This window comes from Apis cerana, linkage group LG15 (assembly GCF_029169275.1).
Source record: "Apis cerana isolate GH-2021 linkage group LG15, AcerK_1.0, whole genome shotgun sequence".
NCBI classification, from domain to species: Eukaryota; Metazoa; Arthropoda; class Insecta; order Hymenoptera; family Apidae; genus Apis; species Apis cerana.
In genome coordinates, this window is record NC_083866.1 from 8,870,080 (window position 1) to 8,893,836 (window position 23,757).

The 23,757-nt window shown below is 40.7% G+C and overlaps 1 long non-coding RNA gene across 1 annotated transcript; it reads right to left on the minus strand.

The window, feature by feature from the left end:
• Window positions 1-2,072: 2,072 nt before the first annotated feature.
• LOC114577490 (uncharacterized) lies at window positions 2,073-4,970 on the minus strand. Its single transcript, XR_009832922.1, has 3 exons — window positions 2,522-4,970; window positions 2,280-2,433; window positions 2,073-2,212 (listed from the first exon to the last, which is right to left on the minus strand). It is a non-coding gene; the product is annotated as an uncharacterized LOC114577490 (long non-coding RNA).
• Window positions 4,971-23,757: the final 18,787 nt, after the last annotated feature.

The window sequence follows — 23,757 nt, forward strand, 5'->3', positions numbered from 1 at the left end:
CTAGATAATTCCTATCTCGAGATCTCGCCAATGAGACTGTATTCGTAGATCGTTCTTTTTTTTTTTTCATTCATTATGAACATTTTCGGGATAAAGTTTTCGATCGTTCACAGATGCTCTCTTTCCCTTTCTCTTATTCATAGAAATTATTGTTAAAAATTGGATGGACGAAATTTTAGCTGAATTTATTTTATTGAAACGAAGAATTTTAATTTATTAAATAACACTCTCGTATTTAAAATATCAGAGGCAGAGTGAGAGATCGATATATTCGGGATAAAAATTTCACGGTAGATTTAACAAAAAAAATAAGGGAACGAGATATGCGTTAAATCGTTTTATTTAAAATAGTTTATTGGATTGTTTAGAAAAAAGAATTTACGCGACGAAATGTTAAAAACATGAATTTTACACGAAAACTTACTAACTTACTAAGTCTAATTCCCTTTTATGAAACTATCTTAACGCTATTATTTAATTCGATTAGCATTGTCGAGAGAACACGGTAAGTACATTTTCACTATGGAAGATAAAAAATTCTAAAAGATCGTAACGTCATAGAGAAAGTTGCAAAATTTTAATAGGGATCTCTTTCAATATTCCAGCAATATTCGAAAATAAAGACGTAAAAATAATTTGTATCTAGGTATTTTCGACGCGATGCGCGACCAATTTTGATAATCGAATAAAAAATATCTCCCGAAACACCGTAAATTAAATCATCCTTCCCCATCGCGATATTACTATATACGAACCGTCACTTCGCGTTCCTCCAATTCCATTCCAACTCGTAAAACTAATAACAAAACACACATAACGGTAATTAATTCGTTTCCAGATATGAAAACTAGTTTTCCCTCTTAATAACGCGCTCGCGACTCGCACACGGCAATCTCACGCAAGCGATACTGCTAATTCTCTCGACATAGCTCTCTCTCTCTCTCTCTCCCTCCCTCTCCCTCTTTCCTTCTCTCTCTCGACCAACCGTCCTCGCTCATAAATACGTTACGCGATATTTTCCACGATGAGCAGCATAAACACTGCGATTCCTTCCTTCCCTGTGAAACGATATTCACAACGTACTGCTCACGGGTGGAAAGAAGTCTCGCGGAAGGAATGCGAGTCTGATTGGTTAATTTGGAAGGAAACGCCTACTTTCACACCCGGTTTTCTTTCTACCATGGTATTTGTACCAATCCAAAACGACGATCTGTATCTAAACTTTGATGTATTCGATATGATATAAAAATTTTTTTCTCATAAAAAATTTTCTCGTAAAATGCATAGATTAATTATAACTTGTAACGGTAGTTTAATTTATAAATGTAATTTCGAGTAGTTAAGATAATAATTGAATACGAATAAGTTAGATATTCTATAGACTATATTCTATAGATTATAGATAATTTCGAAAATATTTCGACTATCTTAACGAAACGTAGATAAATGAAAATAATTTTTACGATTTTTACGATTTTGAATATTGAAATAACAGCTCTTCTACTACCGTGTACCCTGTGGTGTTAGTAAACAAAGCGCCTAGAGTGGGGATAAAGTGGCGAAGGATCCCTCTTACTCCTGTGCCGTCCCGCCATAATACTTTTCTTTCCAGCAGCGAAGAGCAGCGCCGTTACAGTTTCGCTGACCGACCGCATGGAAAATTAAGTTTCCATATCTCTCGAGCGAAGCCAAGCTCGGTGGAAAGTCGGTCGTAATTAGGTATACGAGTAGATTCTGTTCGACAAAACCAGATCGTTTACTCGTTCGTCCATCCTCGAATCAAAACCGATCCAGAGCGTGGCCGAGTTCACCGATGCTCGGTGAATCGTTGGTGCGAGTTCCTTTATGGTTGGAAGTGTTCGTGCATGCAAGATTCGGACCAGTATAGTCCGACAAAGTAGTTCCACAGCTTAATGCTCGCGCTGGTTGCACCAGCTGCTGCTCGTACATGCATCCCTATGCATATACGCTATGTATCTAATTGTAAGTAAACGCGTGTGCGTATATATATATATACATATTATATATACGTGTACGTGTGCGCAAAGGCACTGCGCGTGCGAACCAGTCTCGTTTTTTGAAACGAAGCCCGCGGCATACTGGCATCGGCTCAATCGTCGAACGAGCCCGATTCCAAATGGCCCGCAGCTAACCCTCTTGCCACGTGCTCTTTATCACCACGCCTCTTGCATTCGTTTCGTATTTCCATTACCTATATATATATATATACCCGACACTCTCAATTGTCCCCAACTGTCACTCCTCCACTCTCCACGTACAATGGTAATGTTACCCTCTGATTTTCTTTCTTCCCGAACTCTGCTCTCCATCTTCTCCTTAAGGCCTGCCTGCCTGCCCTCTCCTTAATGGCCTCTCTCCGTCTCGCTTTAAGATTGGTCACCATTGTGCAATCGAATAATTCGTTACTCGAAACTACGAACAATTTCCCTACGTTGGAGAGTACGTCGTTAAGGAGTTTGCTTCTGTTCATACCTCTCTTATTCCTTTTCCTCTTTCTCACCTTGCTTCTTCTTCACATCGCGTTTTGCTTTCTTCTCCTTCTCCTTCTTCCTTTTTCTTCTTCCTTCCTTCCTTCCTTCCCTCCATTCTTTTTCCAATTGCGCCGTGGCCAGTCGTTCGTAACGACGTGCTCGCGTCATTATGAAACGGAAATGTTGTTTATTTGATGCTTCGCTCTGTTAGGTTTCCCGGCGAGGGAGTGGGGGGAGGGGAGGGATACCTCGAGGAATTAAATTAGTCGGCGGGGAAGATAAACGAGCATTTTTAGACGATACACGCTATACTTTTTTCCCTCGTTTTTGTCCCGATCCGGTTAATTATTTTACCTACGTCCATCCCCTTCCCCATCTCTCAGGAAAAAGAATTCTTTCGTATTATTTCAAACTACATACACGCGCATATAATTATTATACCCGTATAAGTCTAAAGTTCTCCCCCAAAGTCTCATTTTCGAACCTCTTCTATCGCGTAAAGATCTCTTTCGTCGATACGACGAATTCATCATCAAACTTCTCGAGTCGTTTACGCCGCTCTCTTATTTTCAATCTTCCTTCGTTTTTCCTTTTTTCTTTTCTTTTTTTTCCTCTCTTTTTATCCTTCCTCTTCATCTTATTGTCACCGTTGTCTCGTTAAATCACGTTTCCCGGCACGAGTAGGTCGCAATTATTCGCGCACTTATCGAATATTCCGAGCGCGATTTAATCATGACGACGATATTATCACGATTGTTAAAGAGAATCGAGAGGGGGGAGGGCACTTGTTATTTACGCGTAAATTTATACATAAATTTGCGCAAGGCAAGAAAATTCCTCGCGAGACGAGGAGCAAGCAGCAATTGTTGCGACGCGGAATAAAATATCGCCGTTCCCGAGGCTTCCATCGACAAAGGGACAAAAGTGCGCTCTCTCCTCTCTCTGTCTGTCTCTCTCCTCGGGTTGACATAAATTATTCACGCATGAATTTACGCGCGTTCCCGATAAACAGAATTTGCACAATCAACTGGCAACCTCGTGACCGAATAAAATACAATCGCCACGAAGAGCTGTTTCCCCCCGCCTCCGATAAAGGAACAAAGGTGCTTCTCTCTCTCCCACGTAGATTATTTATGAAAAATATTTACGCGATCGAGCAGCAGTCACTCGTCCATGGAACGAGGTATTCTTGTATTCCTGTATGTATGGTCGATGGGGAAAAAGGGCTCTTTTGTTTCGCACGTTGCAATATGTATATATATATATATAAAACAAATCTAAATTCTCGATTTCTCTCTCTTTCTAGACTTTTTAAATTGAAATTGTAAAATTTCACAGACAGTTCGGCGACGGATTTTTTATGACGACGCAGGAGCAGGAAACATACCGATTCTGTTTCAAAGAAGAGAAGATATCGGAGAAAAATTGTTCGTTACATTTTTTTTATCGCTTACTACATCTTCAACTCGGATAACGACGAGAGGGATAAAGTTTATTTTTCATTTTTAACCCCGTCCACGCGGGGGTTAAATTTAAGTAGAAGAATTTCCGTGCCTTCCAAGCATTAAAGCACGCATTACTACACGTACAACTTATAAAAGGGGTGAAAATAGTAGGAGCCCCCGTTATCCGAACGCCATTATCCGGCCGTTTTATTATTCAAACGATCTGCTTTTCCCGAACGAAGCGTGTACTTCTCCCAGCAACAGATGCGTTCCCCTTTTGAGAATACGTAATTTTTCTATATAATGCATATTTTTCCCTTTGTTCGATCGAACCAAGCTCGATCACGACGATTTAGCATAAAACTAACGGCGCGTGGGATTACGTTAACAAGTCGCGAGGCGGGAACGCGATTTTTTTATTTCCGAGTAGGAGTTAAATTTCGAATGATAAATCAAACCGAATCGAAAATGAGTATCGATAAAATAATTGATAAAAAAAAAAGGAAAGAAAAATTATCACATCGATTCTGTTTCAACGTAATTCGATCAACGAATCGAACCGAATTCTTGTTTTATTACGAGATAACACGCGATTAACAAGTCCTTTTTTTTCCAGTTCCTGTAACAACTCTCGTCCGTCGAGTCGATAATATCTAATTGCAATTGGTAGTCTGCCTCATTTGTTTGCGTCATTCTCGCGTGTTAATTTATTCTCCGTACCTTGATTTTCGTTAATCACTCGCCTCAGCTCCGTTCCATTGTTAATACAAAAAGAAAAAGGATGGAAAAAACAACAGCTGGATCTCAACAGCGATCGCGTGTCGCTTGCTCTCTTCGCAACGATTATGACAATAATGGTGGACGATGATCGACCTAACCTATTCGCACTAGTCACGCGACAAATTCTAGGGGAACGGACGAAATATCACGAGGCTTCCCTCTCTCGGCCGGAAAAAGTACTCGGTATTCGAATATTGCAACGCGAATCGACGAAACACGGCCGAGATATCGGTTCGAGACGCCATGCACATTCTTTCGCTCAAAGACACGCGTATATATCGATTAATTCCACGGAGCTCGTGTAAATTACACGTGGCAACGTTGTCTCTCCAAGAATGCGCCAGATAAGCCGCCGTTGTCCATCTCAGCCGTTGCTCGCGAAACGCAATAATAAATTTAACCAGCTCGCACATTAGAAATATCCACCAACAACTCCATCCTTATCTTCCAAAGATCGTCGATATTCTCAAATTTCCTCGTTTCGTTCTAGGAAAGAAAATAAAGGAAAGAGAACTCACTGAGCTACCTACCACGCCTTTATTTCTCCCCCCGGCGCTTGACGTTATAATATGGTCAAGATTTAATTCGTCTCACGGCTTGGAATCGTCTGGATAGAAATGTCGCGGAACATTAAGAATTTTTCACGAGAGAGAGAGAGAGATGGAGCAATTAAAAAGAGGCGAGAGAGAGGAAGCTCGCGACACAATGTGAACAGAAGGCGCAGAAGTAATACAAACGAGCGGTAATGGAGAAAACGAAACAAAGGAGGGATATATATATATGCAGAAGGGACAACAGGGTCCGTTCCTCCCTCCGTGCAAAGCAATTATTCCCGACGAGTAGCGGTGGCTGAATGCGTCCGCGATTTGTGACTCGTATTTGCGGCGAAACGCTTGCATCTCTCTGTTCGTTGTCTTTCCAAGCAACGATATACGCGCAACTCTTTCTCGATCAACTTCGCTACTCCTTTCTTCCACCGCGTATTCCTTTCACCAACGAAGCTGTTGGCTTCCTTGCGATCGCCACCTTTCGTTTCTTCCGCTCCCTTGTGGAATATAAACTGAGAAACAAGGGGGCTCGTGACACGATTCACGATTCATTTCTTCTTTTCTGTCCACGTTCGGCTGACGAATATCGAGAAAGAATGAAATGAAACGAAATGGTAAAGGTTGGAGGTGTTCGAGGTTCCTCTTTTGAATCGAGTAATGAGAGGAGGGGAGAATAAATGTCGAAATATTGTATTCCCTGAATGTTTTATCTTTTTTTTTTTTGTAAGAGATAAAGTATCGGCCGGTAAAAATTTTCCACGATTTTTAAAGATAAATTTATCGTTCTATACGTTCAGATAATAATCGCTACGTGCGCTCTTTTAAACTCGTGTTAATTGAAATATATATATCTTACTTTTTTGCTCTTTCCAAGGATTTCTCGCAACGCGTGCGAAACTTAATCTCAAATTGTCGAAAAGAACGGTCTTAAAAGCTAGCCGGAGAGGGATAAAGGATTTAAGAAAATTTTATTCCGGCGTCTAAAGCTTTGAGCTAGAATAACCTTACTCGTGTATCTACCGGCGAACGGCCGGATCAAATGCTCTTCTTCTTTTTTTCTCTTTCCTTTTCTTTTCTTCCCCCCCGTTTTTTCTCTCCTCCTCCATTCCTTTCCTCCATTCTCGAACGTATACTTTGCTACGATTGATCGCTGCGATCGCATGCGAAGCAACGATTCAAACACTTGGTGCGGGACGATCATCGTGAGAGACGAAAAATTTTGTCATGAAAATTTACTCGAAACGCAGAGGAAATTGTGCGATCGAGGTCAATTTTTGATTCGTATCGATATCTCGATCGGTTGCCGAGATACGAGCAGTCAAAGTTTCCGTGATATATATATATAACGCGAATCATGAATGGGTCTGCGCTCGGTGAATTACTTGGTTTATTCTTGGAAATGCTTACTACGCCCTTCCAAGAATCGTATTACGTGCTATTATGTTTTCCTAGCAGTCGCGACTGTCGCCCGTCCGGATAGGTGAATGAGAGGCTCTGATAAACGACGAGTGGCGGTAAACGATGAAAAATTACCTTTCTCTTTGCGCGACGATATCTCGGCGACCGGAAGTCGTATCGGGATGAACGAAAGAGGGTTTTAAAGGGGAAGCTTCCACGCTTCCAATCATCGTTCGCTCGTCGACCGGAAATGGCTATCTTCCGAGTTACAGCGGTTCAAAGTTTTCGTAATTTTAATAGGATTCAGTCGGGGTAAATCACGTGTCCAGCAGTTGCGTTTATTTCCTTCTTTTCGCGAGTAAATATTTATCCGCGTGATCCGAGTTTATTTAATCGGCGAAATGTATATAGGCTGCGCGAATACGGTAGCTTCGCACGTGTGGAATTAAACGTTCGGAATGAAACGTTCCAAGATGGATTATTAGCCTCGACCACGCGCTTGGCTCGATTATTGTCGCAAAGTAAACAATTTAACAGGGAAAGTTGGCAAGTTTCGTTATTTCTGACTTATATTTTGACGAGAGGTCTGAACGCCGTTGAAAATACAATCACGTAGAAACGCGACCAGTGAGAAACTCGCAAAGGCGAAATTTTTAGTTTGCTCTCCGCTTTTACTGTAAATAGCGCGTCAACTAATTTCCTTAGCGGTATAGAGCACCGCCTTACAGGCCCGAGTAACTTTTACTCCACGGTAAACACGAGCTTCATAACAAGCGGAGTCTCCTTGTGCGAAACTTGTCCATATTTAGCTCGAAAAAGAAAAGCGTCATTATCGAAGAACGAATTTTATAATAAAAAATACTTGCTGTACGAAACCGAATATTTATCGCATTTCTTTTCGAATAATAATATCCCAATATATACACAAAATATCGTAATAAATCGACGACGACGATAAATTGGATTTTGCACCGATTGAAATATCAATTTTCTTTATATTCTCGAAACGCAACGTATAGATGATCCTGCCATTCTCCCATCTTGTTTGCATCTATTTAAGATCCTCCACTTTCTTTCTAACTTTAATTACAGTATGCATTTAAATTAGATGTCCATGTTTATTCAAATGAAACATAAATTGGCACGGAATATTCGTGACGCGAAAGTCAAATGTTTCCACGAATCCTACCTCCCCTTTTTAAAATTACAATTTTGGAAAGATCCCGTCTCCCTTTTTTTTTTCGCTCGGTTGCAAAGCTCGGGGGTGAAAAAAATCGAAACGACGACAACAAAACGGTCCCGATTCGCTTTATCGATTCCGAGGCATAAAGGAGAAATAAAGCATTCGGTATTTCGTTTCAGTGGCGGTTATTTAACATTCGACGGAGGCGGCCTCGTCTTGATAAACTAATACCGAGCGGGATCCATCGACAGAAAGTTTAATTGCATTTGTAATGGACCCCCCTCCCCCCCCTCTCGCACTGGCCAACGCCACCGCCACGGGAATAAGTATTTTCCGTGCAGTTCCGTGCATAAAGAACTACATTAAGAAAATGTATTTGTGTTTGTCCCGGTGTCCCGCCCCTTGTCATTTCAACTCGAAATGAAAAGCGGAGAGAAATGAAAGTGTGCTCCGTCCTTCCACGAACCAACCACCTCCTCCTTTCGGGTTCGATGAATGCGATATTCGACTCTCTCTCTCTCTCTCTCTCTCCTCCTCTCGCCCCGTATTTCCATCTCTCGCACTCTCGATACGTTGAACGCCACGTTACACGTATCTGGGGGAAATTGAAAATGCGGGAATTTTCGCCGACTGTCGCGATACGTATTCCTCGAATAAAAACCGGTTGGAGGAAGAAATTGAATCAACTTAAACCGACCGAATATTCCACCATCTTGTTCCCAAAAAATTATATCCTTTATATCCGTTCCTTTCTCGATATTTAATAACAACGATTCGAATACCTTCTGTTTTCTTAAAATTCGCGCGCTTTTTTACTCGAGCAAAGGTCAAAAAACGCGCCGTTCGTCCCTCTCCCGATAAATAAATAAGAAAGGAGAGGGAGAAATCGTATTTCCATCCCGTAAATTCCTCCCAAGTATTGCGCGTATGATCGCACGCTTGCGACGAGCGGGCTTAAAGTCTTTACAAAATTTAGTAGCAATTACGTAACGCGCGATTAAAGCGGCAATTTTCTGAGAAACGGACAAGTGTTTCTCTCTCCCCTCCCGAGTTGTGTCGACTTCCCGCGCCCAGAGACATTATGGGAATAAACTTCCGGTCGATATGCGTTTATTTCTCTCCTCCTCTCCACGGCGTTCGTTGTGCCGTGAGACGAGCAGGGACGCAGCAGAGAGAGAGGGGAGAGAGAGAGGGTACGCGCGAGAATATTTCCGCGGCAATTATGCATGCAGCATTCATAAAGAGAGGATTTTTCTCCTTTTTCTCTCTTCCTTTTCTTCCCCCTTCTGAAGAATAGTATCCGAGTGTACTCGTGTACTTGGATAATTTGATTTCCTGGCTTCCATTGTTGTTGCTTAAATACGAGGATCGTTCGCGCCAAGGGAAAGAGAGGGGAGGGAAATCGAGTGATTTTTAGGGATTAATTTTGATCCTTCCTTTTTTCGGTGAAATTTTTAATCGTTTTTGATCGCTCATTCGCGAAAATTGGAAAATTGGGGAAATTGAAAAGACATTTGGCAGACGAGAGTGCCATTCGCGGTCGCGGCTGTCGCGGAATTTCGTGGAAATCGTGGTGTTGACCGCGCCACGGGTTAATCACGAGGGGCAAATGAGCCGAACCGCCACGAAATGCGAAATCCTGTGATTCTTTTTTCGTGGAAAAAAGTTTGCTCGATCCAAGATTTCATAACAAATGATTTCTCGTTTCTTTCATTCCCTATCTTTGCACGCTCCCAATACCCTGCGCCTTCACGTGTATTTATATAACAGTTGCGTTAACTCGTTACATTTTCTTCGCGCCTTTCTTTCGCGCGGAGGAGAGGAAAATGAATAAAGGAGAAAGGAAGGAAAACGAATTTGCCTGAGGATATTGTTCGAGCAGAAGGGTCGAAAAGACTGCAAGGATACATTTAACGGAGAGGAGATTTTTCTTGGCGAGCGAATTCGCTTCGATACTCGATTGAACGCGCGAGTCGTGTCAGTTGCGGACCAAAGTTCGCAGAGGGAGCTTCCGTATTCTTTGTAGTAAATATTAAAGCGCGGCTGCAATGGCGGCGACCCCATTATATTAAATTTCACGCGTCAAAAGACGTACCCTTTTTAGAGATTAAAAAAACGCCGGTATCAAAAGGAGAGAGCGGAGAATACGATTTCGAACTAGGCTAGCTTGATTAATAATTAAGAATAGTACTCCCTCTCTCCCGCTTTTCACTCAATCGGGAATAGAAGTAAGTAATTACTCGGATTTAAGTGATTCGAATCTGAAACGCGTGGCTCGCGTGGTTGAAAATAGATTCGGATTCAAATTGACTCGGCTAATAAAATCGCTCGTATTTATACAAAATTTATTACACGTAATCCGCGGATTTTTGTGCAGTTGAAACTTAAGTTCGAATCTGAACTTGCATATGTATAAACATTTTAGAAACACTTCGAATATCGAATCAAAACTGTTCGTTTCTAAATTCAATCAATTAAACTCCTAAAGTTTATTGGCCCCCTGATTTATACTTGGAATAATCGAAAACCCTCGAACTCGAGGATTTAGGAAGAAAGGAAGAAAGATGTTAACCAGCACGAATGATTAATCTCTCTTGACAAAATCACGCGATCGTCAACCTGTAATTCACCCCTCTTCATCCAGTAACGAATTCACGGTTTCGTCCAACTCTCCTCTCCAATGAGAAAACACGCGCGTAAGTTTAAATATACAACGGCGAGACCTCGACCCTGCCTCTCGGCGACCACGTGCAACTTTCGAAGGGAGTTTCCCCGCCGAAAGCACCCCATAAAAGTTTCATCGAGCCGTAACGAAATCGTACCCTTTCCTCTCTTTCGTCCACGCGAATCGATAGGAAATTTTACCTGCATCGGTGGAATCGTAATACCGTCAAACCAGATTTACCGTTGTTTTACATTATTTTAAAAATTGGAACTCCTCTCTTTCCCTCCTCTTATCTTTCCCTTCTCTCTTCTCTCGACAATCCAATTCCTTATTTGAGGTTGGAGAGGAAGCTTGGAAAGCGAGCAAGGATCGTCTCGAAGATTTACGAAAAGTTATAATCGGCCCGGATTATAAAGCTTGGATAAAGGAGAGAGTTTAAAAATTCAAGGCAGGGTTTATTTATGAGATAATCCAGATTCGAAATCTTCAAAGATGGCGAAGATTATTTATGCGCAATGTTGTGCGAACGGCCGATATAAACGATTATTCTCGCGAGTAATTTGACCTTTATATACATACACCCGCGTTATTCAACCCCTTTGATTGGTGGCCGGCCAATAAGCATTGGGAACGGTGAAGTATATTCGCCGCGCGGATATATCATTTGCATAATTTGCTCGTATAAAAGATCTCGGCGTAATAAAAGTTTGCTTGGCAAAATTGCACAGAGTTTTGTTTCCACCGATACGCATTGGAATTATCGGAAAGTCATGGAAAAATTGAGGTACGATTCGAATCCGTCCTCCGCCGAGATCGAAAGTAATCGTTGTAGAATTTAAAGCTCGCTGAAATTTTATTTATCGTTTATTCAATGTTGCTAGCAATGCCATTGCTTTTTCTTAGATATCGCGATTTCTCGTGCGTTTATATTTATCGTTTTCACTGGCCGGATCTGTGCGGTTTTTAACGGAAACGGGCAGAAGGAACGTCTCCAAGATTAGAGAGTTCGGTTTGCCGTGAGAAAGGGGGCCCTGTTTTTCATCCTTCCGCCAGACACGGTACACGGTTGATTAATAATTTACTTTGCAACACGGTGTCACTGATAAATGAAAGCATATTGGACAGAGAACTAATTAAGCAGCGTAATAAACGTTTTGCGCGTTGCATTAATTACGTCACCGTGTTGACGCGCGATAACGCCGCGGCCCATAATGAATGTAAAACTGCTCGTTAAATTGGCAATTTTAAATATGCGCGCCGATAGAGTCTGCGCAGACTTATTAAAAATCGCGCCGATCTTCTCCACTCCCGCGACTCTTGCCCTTCCTCCTCCTCTTTCGAATCCTTCCCGATAATCATCGTGAATATTCTGCAAATATCATTCACGTTAAAATTCAACGTTTCCATACGCAACACGCGATAATAATACTCAAAATACTTCCCTTCATTTCTTAAAGAAAAAAAAATCTGACGAATTCACGACGAAACGAAGGAGAAGGAGGAGGGGAAGGCGTTGATAGATCGGAGGGGGGATCTCGTTCTGACTTTCCACCCCTCCACGCCCCCTCCAGCCTTGTTAAGGAGGAAAAGATGGAGCATAGGGTGTGCTTCGTTACGATAATTCGCGGTGGTTGTTTGCGGCGCTCGAGTGCCCTCTTCCCTCCCCCCCGTCAATGTAAACGACGCAGCGGGCCGTCATTGGCGCGCAAACCGGAAGGGTGCTCGCCACCCATCCACGCGCGCGTTTTTCACCGCAAATATTTGTCATCCCGGGGGATGGTAAACGAACGCTCTCGCCCTGTGTCGCGACAAACCTCGCCCTCCACCGTTGTCCGCTGCTAAGTGATATTCTCGAGGAAGAGGGAAGCCAAGGTTTTTTTCGGCGAAAGAAACGGAGCGTTAATTGATCGATTAAATCGTCGAAATCGATTATTTATTACGGGCGTTGATCATCCAACACCCTCCAAGAATTTGTCAGATCTGTCTAATTATGCTCGCTTATCGCGGGAATATTTAAAATTTGACTCTGAATTTTTTTGAATAATTTTAAAAGCGAATGAAAGTGCATTGGCACGTCGTTAGTTCTTTCCCGTTATATGTGAATATATATATATATTCTTGCTTATCCACCGATTACGTACGGATATATCGGGAGGGATATACGCTTACGTCATGTTTGAATACGCTGACTTCTCGAATATCTCTCCCATCGTGTATCGCGATAGATTTCTACAGCGGAGAAAGAAAAAGAAGAGGGAGAAGGGGCATAGCGGGACGAATCGAATGGAAAAAGTTTAATATAAGAAGAAAGCGCATGGGAGAAGTTTCGCTCCTCTCATCGCTCCATCGACCTGTTTCCAATGTCTTAAATTCTCGCGATCGAATATCTACGCGTGTTATTATCATCTCCCTGCGTATAATCGTGGAGAGGTGAGAATCGTGGAAATCTAAAAAAAAATGTATATATCTCGATTCGATGCGCGTACGAATAATTTGCGAGTCGGAAATTCACGTATAATCGAAGATGCTTACTTATTTTATTTACTGGTGCGCAAGGAATACAATACGTTTTCGCGAGCGATGTTTCGGTAATGTTGGACAAACGTTCCCGCATCGCGACACGGGAGAGGAGTGGGGAGAAAGGAAGGGAGGGGGAAAAAGAGAAAACGACGAATAAGATAAACGTCGGCGGAGGCAAATAGAGGAATGAGAGCGGCGGTAAACAGAGAGCAACGGAATAAAAATACCGGGGGAGAATAATAAAGGGTAAAAGAAGTGGTCACGGGGATAGGAGAAAATTGTCCGCGACTTATGACCCTCCCGCCGTAACTACCGACCGTAACTGTACAACGTTACAGTTATGTTACGTAAGAATAATATCCAGTAAAATGTCATACGTGAGTTATGGTACGTAAGTAGTTTTCATTTCCTCGATTCCGATCCTCTTTCTTTTCTTTCTCGTCCCGTTCTATCCGATCTAAGTGAAATTAAATCAATTATCGGAATTAGAATTTTTCATTTCGAACGGCGAATGATGCAAGAACGATTATACACGCCACGTTAATCGCCAAGTCAAAGATCGCGTAATATCGTATCGACGTTTATTAAAGTATATATGCGTTATAAATAAATCGGTTAAATCGACGGAATAAATATTAATTGAGAATTAAAACGAATAAACGGTAAATAATAGCAACAACGGTATTAAACGTTAAAACAAACGTTATAAGAATAAATAACGAAAATTATTCTACGCGTTATAATTTCGATGCGTTCGCTTCGGAGGTTGGATTGGAAATGAGCTCTCCCTCTCTCTCGCTTGTGCGCGCGCGACCGCTCGTGTTTACACAATCGTCCTCGCAAAGTGTACGTTCCTCGCCGATCGAGTCGAAACTATAATTTTTCGAAATTACGCGTCGATCGATTTTTATCATCGTATTCGTTTGATCCGATTTCACGAATTAAAATTAAATTTCAACCGTATTAAAATATCGTAAATATCGCTTCGTGAGAATAATTATACATCCCGCAGAGCGGCGAAGCGTAGTCGAAATTGACCAATTTACGGGACGATTATCAAGAATAATCGTAATAAAATTTTTATCTCGCCCGTTTCCACAATTATTTATAAACTCCACCTACGGTTATTTCAAATCCCCACTTCCCTTCCGTACTTTCTTTTTCTTTCTCCGTTACACACGGAATTCTATATTTTCACGATTTTATTGTTAGCGCGGCGGTGTTGCCAACAATGCCACGGTATCGGCAACTTTGCGTAAAAATATTAATGCGCCTCTATTCGACCCAATACCCGTGAACCTGTCGGCCGGAATTACGTCTCAGTCCATACGTTAACTGATGAAAAAGTTTTAATACCGTCGCCCGACTCCCGACGGCGCACTATATATTTCCATGAAACTTATTGTCGAGCCGCGAAACTCGGCTTTTTGCAGGACACGTGTTGCCTGATGTATTCCACCGGCTCGAAAACTTATTTGCCCCGGAGACTACGCGCCATATTTCATAATGCGTCGGTATATATATATTCCCTCCGGGTCGTAAGCCGTCGCTATCAAAATAAAGACGACCTCCCCTCTCCTTCTCTCTCTTCTTTTCTTCTCTTCTCGTTCTCCTTTTTTCTCCCCCTTCTTTTTCATTCATGCGCTGTTTCCATCGCTTTGACTCCTCCATCGAATCATTACACGTATGCAAATCTGCCCGCTCGATCGTTACCCTCGACGAGTTTACCCTTTTTTTTTTTTTACCCCCGCCACGGCAACGGGAAATATTACTTGGAGAAAGGAGAGGGATACGGGAGCGGATACGTTGATCCATCTCAATTTTTTCGCGGGCGTATTATTTATTTACGATTTTCTTTGAGAAAACTTTTAACCCTCCTTCTTCGAGAGGCGAGTCTCGGTGATACGATATAAACGGATTATTGCGATATAAGATATCATAATAATGATGGTTGAAAGAAAGACGAATTTGAATCACTCGAGCTCAATTTACGGAAAATAAATTTAAATATTTCTCAACTATTGATACAAATTGACCGGTTATCGATTAATTATTCCCTATTACGCCTTGCTTAATCTGCAAGCGTTTAAAAATTTTAATGTACCGAAACGAATGAATTTTCTCGACGTTTCGAGCAGATTTCGTCGTTTGGTGGCGTCAGCAAAAGTATTGATTTGATAAGTATTCATTTGTCAAGAAACTCCATAAAATCGTTTCAAAGTCGGCTTTCAGGGAGCCGGTGTAAAATAAGCGACGACGAGCAAGGGATAAAATTTATTAACAGGTGGAGATGGCCGGTTGCTTACATTTCGAGGCGTCGATTAATCGCTTTTATTAATCACGCGCAGCCACCGATCGCGCGTTCCTCTGCATTAATGCGCGATTTAGTAGGCGTGTACATTTGCCACAATGTGTTACCGCATCGGTTCGCGGTTGCTCCGCATATTCGCACACCGTGCAACCAAAATTTCAGTATCGCGTATCTCTCGTTTCGCAAAAGCGAGTGTAATTCCATGGCGACGAGTCCTCCTTTCTTTTTCTCTCCGATATTACGAGATATTCTCATCTCACGGAGGAGAATTTCTGATCGTTATTCGCCAAATACGTACCGAAGATGTGCAAAAGTATTTTATTCGTCTACTTTCGCTTTCATCTTTCATTCTTCCCTATTTCTCTTCAACTAAAGCTATGCGTTTTCGTTTACTTGCTATCACGACATCGTTTCTCTCATACGTTTAATAATCGGCGTTTAATAATGTATTTGTTGGATCCAAACACGTTGCGATTTTTGCGCAGGTAAACATATCTTTTCGAAATTAAATCTCCACGCCATCGATTCTTCCATCATCCGAAATATACGATTTGTCTTTCCATTTGCAACGACGTATCGCGACGTTCCTCGAATCAGAATTTGTCAACAAGACAGTTTACTCACCGAAGGGGATAGGAAGAGTATGACGGAGTATATCCCGTTTCCAATACGTCTAATGGCAGAGCAGACCGGTTTAAGATACGGATTGGTAATATCGAATTCATCGATAATGGAACGGATAGTCGAAATGTGCGTATCGTATCGATTATCTCGAGCTAATGTAGCGCCTTCGCTGTTCCGTATTTAATTTTCTCGGCCAAGTTTTTTAACGGTTCGTTTATTCTCCAATTTCTCGGCAAATCGCTTACAAATCGCGAGCGATAAATGATACGGAGATCTTGGAGAAAGATCCGGGATAATTTCGAAAAATAAAAGAAAAATGCTTGCGGCGAATTTCATTCGTTGCTGTCTCGAAATTTTTCTATTTTTTTGTAACTGGCGCGGTAAACCCTGGCAGTTTTTCCATTAAAGCATTATCCATACACCCTGCAACCGGAATATTTTTCATTCGGTTGTTGTCCGGAATTGTCGGTTTTATCGATCGATCGATCGATCCTGATGCAAATTGGCCCGATATAAACGACGAGCCATACAGAACGAGATAAATCGATCGTTTTCAACGTAATGTTTTATTGATTCGCGTAATATTTTAAGGTCGCGTAAACGCGAAACGACAGTTTAAATATAATTATCGTGTAACCGTTGACCGCATCGATCGTTATTAATCGCATCGCGAATCGCTCGATAGATTCGATAATTTTTCTTTTTTTCTCTTTCCTTTTTTTCTCGAGCGACGAACAACGCGATTGACCGACCAACTGCTGAAATTCGATTTCGACAAAATGGTGTATATAATTTTTGACAATTGCGTTTTAAATTTTGTTCATCGGACGATCGATGGATGATTCGTTCGTTAATTATTTCCCTTCGCCCGTGGATGCGTTACACGTGGATGCGTCGAATCGAAGCGTTTGAGATCGAAAAGCTCATATGAATAATTTGAAATTCGTGGTTTGTTATGAAATTCAATTCGACATAGTATTTATTTATTTATTTATTTATTTATTTGTGAAAAGTGTAATTATTTTTTCCTTTCGTATTCCATCGATTAAATTTTTTTATGAATGTAAAAAACCCTCGTCGATTTCAACCAATTTATATTCATTTATAATAGAACATACGACAAAGGGGGAACGTTGTAGAACAATCGCATAATGTAACGTGGACAGTTACGTTCCATCTCGCTTGATGGAAAACACGATTTCTTTCGTTTTCTGTTATTTTCAAATTCGAATTTTCAAACTCGAATTCCTTACGTTACATTATTTTTCACATTCATTCGTACGATTTTAAAAGCCCCTATAATATCATTTCCAAGGAAATAAATATTCTCGATTCGACTTTCTTATAAGCATCTTTCTTATAAATATCAGATTAAAACTTACGAAAAAAAAAAATAAATTAAATGCGTATCACGCTTTGTTAAACGAAAGAGAGAGAGAGAGAGAGAGAGAAAAGAATCTTTGACCCTTTTCCCAACGCGAAATGGCGCGAATATAATTTTCGTTTTCAAAGAAGAAAACGCTTTTACGCCGTTCAACTGGAACACAATTACGCGTATATACCACGTGATAGTTTGTCGCAACGTAACAATTTAAGCTTCTCCCGTCCGGCAATAGTTGTCGCGCGTGTTGCATTCTTTTAATTAGTGTAAAGGATACATCTGCGATGAGAAAGGTTAGAACGTGAGTATGAAATTTCACCGAGTAAGTCGAGGTAAGTGCGAACAAAACTCTCAGGTCTTAAAGATCCTACGTTTCTCTTCTCCCTTAAAAAGTGTTCGTCGATCGTGGCATAATATTACAAATCCGGGGAAATAATCGAAAATAATCCACGATTTACGATTATTTCGCATTGTTCGTTCCTATCTTTTTTTTTAATCTTCCCTGCTCCTCATCCTCGTTCTTCTCGATCGATAGGCTCTGAACCAGTTGATCTGACAGAATTACACTCTAGGAGCGAGTGATTTGTCAGAGGATTATGTCCGAACACGGTCTATTAAACCCGATTCGCCGATCCATTCGATGCTTAAAACAGTTTGATTATATCCGGTGCATATATCCAACCTTTTCTCCTAGATAAGATATTTTCGTATTTTTTCTAACGGGCAGAGAGGGGGAAAGTGATCTCGAATGCACGGAATTCTATTCGAAGATGGCAAAAAAAAAAAAAAAAGAAAAGAAAAAAGTAATAATAATTGATTTTACACGTTTAAATAATGAAAAAGTTTTGTTTAGTCGTGATGGAAATTTATTATGAATAACGTGTCCCAAAGAATTGCGACCGATGGTGGAAAAAGTGACGATGCATGTTTGAACGTCGAACGTGTCGAACTTTCCGCGTATATAACTGGATTCTATAATAGGAAAATCGATTTGCTTTATGAATTTATCCATTTGTCAACCGTGTACGATCGGCGAACGATTCTCGGTTTAAAAGTTTAATCATCAACTTGAATGAATCGATCTGTTTTATCGGCGGGGAAAAAAAAGTACGATCGAATTTATCGAAAGCGATAATTCATTTGCATAGATCGCATTCGCAACTATTGTTGCTCGTGTGAATGAAACATCTTGATAAATAATTTAAAATACATCTATGTTCGTTAATAACGATATAATATAATCGTTCGCGGTATTGGAAAAAGTGTGCGATTAAAAAAAAAAAAAAAACGTAAAAGAAAAAAATATCATTTCCATCCGCATCGACAATTTAAGAGAGGCTCGCGAGCCTCTGTTCGCTTCAGGAAACTTGGATTGTTAGGACAGACTTTGCCGAGAGTCTGCTACGATTTCGCTTTTTCCTTACCACTTAACGTAATTACAACAACGGCACAAAAATGAATTAGAATTACGCCTTGTGCAAGCTGATCGTTATCCGTTCAATTCTCGGCCTCGTTAAAGAGATACACAATTTTGCAAACTTCGCAAGAAATTCACAGTTTGTTGGTTAATATTATTATAACGCGCAGTTTTGAAGCGTTTGGAAACGAAAAATGCATTATGGGAATATTAAAAAGACGTAACCCATTTCGTTCCAATTATCAACCGAATTTTATCATATATAATATTATTTATCCTTCTCTTCTTTTTCCTTCCACTGAGATCGGTATTCGAAATATATTGCTCGAGGAAAATCTGTCGATGTGAAACGCTCAGTGTAAATTATAAACCTTGGCTTTTTGCGAATGATGCCAGTCCAGTTCAGCACCCGGTTCTCAGATGCGGTTTGATATATGACGGGGCAAGTATCTTGCACTGGTATCTGGCTGACTGGTGTTTATCAACGCGGGAAAATCGTTTCGCCTGAAATTAAGATTTCGGTTTCTATTCGTGGCTTAATCCAAACGATATAATATTCATATCGATTCTTATATTTACATATTCGTTATGCACACGTATAAATATTCATATTCCTTTCTTTTTGGAATCTTTCCAACAGTATTTTCTCTCGGTATCTGTAATATCGTAAATATTTTCGTTCTCGTTACATCTTTTGGATTTTTGATGTCGCCGCTCGCTCGCGATACAATTCGTAATGCTTTTTCCAACGTTTCCTGCCCACGACGCGGAGGTTGATCGCATAATTAAAATACTGGAGCGCGATTCATTTTTTCCAAAATATAACAAAGCGATTGGAATGTTCGGTGGCGCGTAATATTTTATTCCTTTTCCGAGGAATTAATTATAATTTTCTAAAACCAAATGCGTTCGATTATGAATGAAATATCGAGCAAATAGCATACGGGATATTATCATCAATGAAATTGCGATATTTATTTGAATAGTCAAATGAGGATTATTGGGTCGTAAGAGTAAACGTTTGCTCTTTATGTGTATTGAATCAGTTTATTGGATTCGAATGATAATTCGAGATTATCCCAAAACCGTTAAAACGGGATGCGCGGAATAATCAAAACGAGTGTATCGAACTCTCTTTTTTTTTCTTATCGCACCACAGGCAAATAATTTATACACTTTGCACACGTTCCTCCCTCCAACTCCTCTTCTTTTTCGTTTCTTATCCACGTTTCTCGTCAAGTTGAGTCAATTTTCGTGCATATTTGAGCAGGCTCGCGGGAATTTTAGAAAGTTACTCTTATTCCTTTTTCCTCTCTCTCTCTCTTTCCCCCTCAAACGCGCCATATATTTTTTTCTTAATATCGCGATGCGGATAAAAGTTTGATTTTTAAACTCTTGTTCGTTGATCCTTCCGGATATTGCGCTCGAAACACGTTAATTAAAGACAGTCGAGGGGGAAAGTTTATGCAGGTTGACGTATCGATGTAAAAGTGAAGCAGGACGGAGGAGAGAAGGAGGTGACGAATTTCGCCAGATTTCGCACAGTGACGTTTAATTTTGCTTGAACGGTGGATGCGCGCCACCGCATTGGATTCGCCAACAGCCTCGAAGCGCGGAGTAGGGGAAATTTCTCTGCCTCTTACGTCTGATTTCGTTTGAGTCCCGCTCGACAATGGAACAATGCTCATTGTTCCATTCCCGTACCCACCACGTGATTAGAAATCGGAAACGAAGTCCGGATCCGTGTATTTCGCGAGCGAAAAGTGCAAGCCGCGGGAAAACTTTTGAAAAATCGGCGGAATTCCGCTCGAGTGACCGAATGGGGACGGAATGGGAATGGAATTTTGGGAAAAGCTACGTGCGCTTTTCCATGCGGCGTCTCGAAATTTCCAAGAGCTCTGCCGGATATTCGAGGTGTTTCGTGGTTTTTCTTTCCCCCTTCTGCGTTATTTCCTCGATTGTGGAAATAAATTTAATCGCAGTCAATGGACGAAAGAAAACGGTTAATTAGGATCGTTCGAAAGATATAAGAGGAAAAATTAAATACAAAGAAACGTAATATCCAGTGTAAATGTTGCAAAGCTATCTCGAAATGGTTATCTCGTACAATGCAGGCCATCCAATGTACGAAGCGAATTACGCAACTGGGTAGGGAAACGCGACCCTCGTGTTTTATGGAAAGTGGGAGAAAGGGTTACACGGGGCGGTATTCGTGTCCATTTATTTTACTTCTTCTCCCAAATGCAACGTTATATTACTAAAATTGTAAACTATTACTTTTTCCAATAATTATATTCCTCGTTTTAAGAAACTCATTTATTACGGTATCGTGGAAAACGCGTACAAATGCGTATAACGAACGAGATATTTTGAGATGTTTTGGCACATTTTCCTAGGAAAGGAGTTACGTGACTGTATTATGATAAAATATATTAATAAAATTATAAATAATTATATTTTTAAAATCCAATTTAATCGATTTTAAAATTCAAGTAATAATTTCTCCTGTTTTGTTACTCTTTCTTATTATGATATCGTGCACAAAAATGAACGAGTCATATTTCGACGTATTTTGGCACGTTTTATATTAATAAAATTACAAACTATTATTCTTTAAATAATTCTATTCCTCGTTTAAAGAAACCGGCTTATTTATTAAGATATCGTGGAAAACGCGTACAAACGTGAAACGAACGAGATATTTTGAGATATTTTGGCATATTTTCCTAGGAAAAGAGTTACGTGGCGCTGTATTATAATAATATAAACTTATATTAAAAAAATTATAAAATATTATTCTTTAAATAATTATATTTTTCGTTTAAAGACCAATTTAATCGATTTTAAAATTCAAATATAAATAATATAAATAATTTCTCGTCTTCGTATATTTTCCTGAGAAACGTGTACAAAAATGAAGGAATCATACCTCGACACATTTTGGCACGTTTTACTTATATTAATAAAATTGTAAACTATTATTCTTTAAATAACTCTATTCCTCGTTTAAAGAAACCTAATCCATCATAAAACTCAACCGACATAAATAACTTGTCTCTTTCTCTCTCTCTCTCATTTTCGTAACGCTCACTTATTATCATACGTCGCGGAGAACGCGTATAGGCAGGAACGAACGAGATACTTTGAGATATTTGGGCATATTTTCGTATACTAGCGCGAAATCGTTATTTTTCGGAGCAGGTGTCTAGCCGTTGTATCGACCCGCTAATAAATTCCTTCTAAACACGCGGCCGCGTAAATTAAGCGTTAAAGGCACATTTACGCACTTGTTGCACGCTCGCCAAGTCCGTACGCCGTGGCTTTTATGATTTCCACGTGTGTCTTTATGGCCACCGCGCCGATTCATTTTCGCGTTGAAAACAAGACGAATTGCGCGCGATCGAAACACCGATCACGTATACGAGTACGTGGCATACTTGGCCTCTTTAAAACTCGCCTCGTCCATTTCACGAGTCCGGAATCGAACCGACGGATCGCGTAGCTCGGTAATTTTTCGGGATACTTCTCGAAGCTTGATCGAGAATAATATCTTTCTTTCTCTTTCTCTCTCCCTCGTAAATAAGAAAATTTGAAACTCGAGGGATTAAACGGAGTTATTTAGAGTTATCTACCATCCCGTCCAAAGAGATTTTCCATCAGACTCTATTTCCACAAATTCTCATATACCTATCGATCCTTCCAATAAATCTCCCGTTTAAACATCGAACGTCCCGCGGTTTAATTTACGAATCCGTCGGATAGACTTATCGACGATTCCATTGTGCTAAAGTCTGCGAGATTGGTCGAAACGAATTTTTAATTTTTATCAAATTATCGTCGATTTTTTTCTCATTTTCCTTAATTTCCCTCAATTTCGAGTAACCCTTTCTACTCTGTTAAAAACTTATTATCTCACGAGGTTTATCGAGCACAAGTCGCACAAGCGGGTATCGCTTAGCGGGACGGCAAAGGCGATTAAAAAATGTTTGCCCGACCAGCGGAATGTTGACAAATTATAATTTCGTTCGGTGCGTCTTTAATATAAATTAAACGACGTTAAAGCGCATGCTTCCCCCGTTTTAATCGAAATAACTCGCCGTTTAAACTCTGGCATTCTCTCGTTATTAAGAAACACCGGGGGGAAAATTTTCGACGAGAATGGAGCGCCTAAAAATAATTACACCGGTAAAATTGGAAAATAATCGTTCGGAAAGGAAATAAAGGAATCAGCGTATCGCGGATCAAGGCAGAGGAAAAATACGAGTTAACGCGGAGGAGGAGGAGAGCGCGTGAGCAAAATTGGTTGACGCGTTAACAACTATCGTCCGTTTTAACGGCGGAAGAGGGGGAAGAACAACGATCAACGACGGTTAATTGCCACCCGTATTTAACCTGGTATCGACTTGGTAACGGTTCCTGTTTAGCATAATTTATCGCCGTCCAAAAATACAGGAGGGGAACTAACTAAATTCTATTAAATTCGAAAACTCGATCGATAGTAAATTCACAGCACACGCGCACGCGACTCAATAGACAAGGAATTTTGGGCCTGGCTCTCGCGCCTTATTGACTTGGAAAGTTGCTTGGCGAGTTAACCATTCTTCTTGCAGTTAGAAAACAAAAGAAGGAAAGAAAAGGAAAAGAAGCGTGTATACAAATCGTCTCTCTCCGATTGAAACGTTTTCCTTTGTAAAATTGCGAAAAAGAGTGGATCCGGAGGAAGAGGAGAGAAATCGAAGCGTTTCTAGCGTTAATTTTTCGAGATGGAACGGAGAAGGAAGGGAGGAGAAGCACTCGAATCCATTAACACGGTCGATTGGCGTGTTGGATCGGTGGTGGAGGAGGAGGAGAGCGTCGTACAATGGTCAGCGTGGGTCGTCATTGGCACGTGAGCGCGATTCGTCCCATAATCGTGCCAACGTCGTGGCCAACGTTTGAATATGCAAATGTACGAGTGCACGCATCACACGCGTGCCTTCCCCTCAAATTCAAA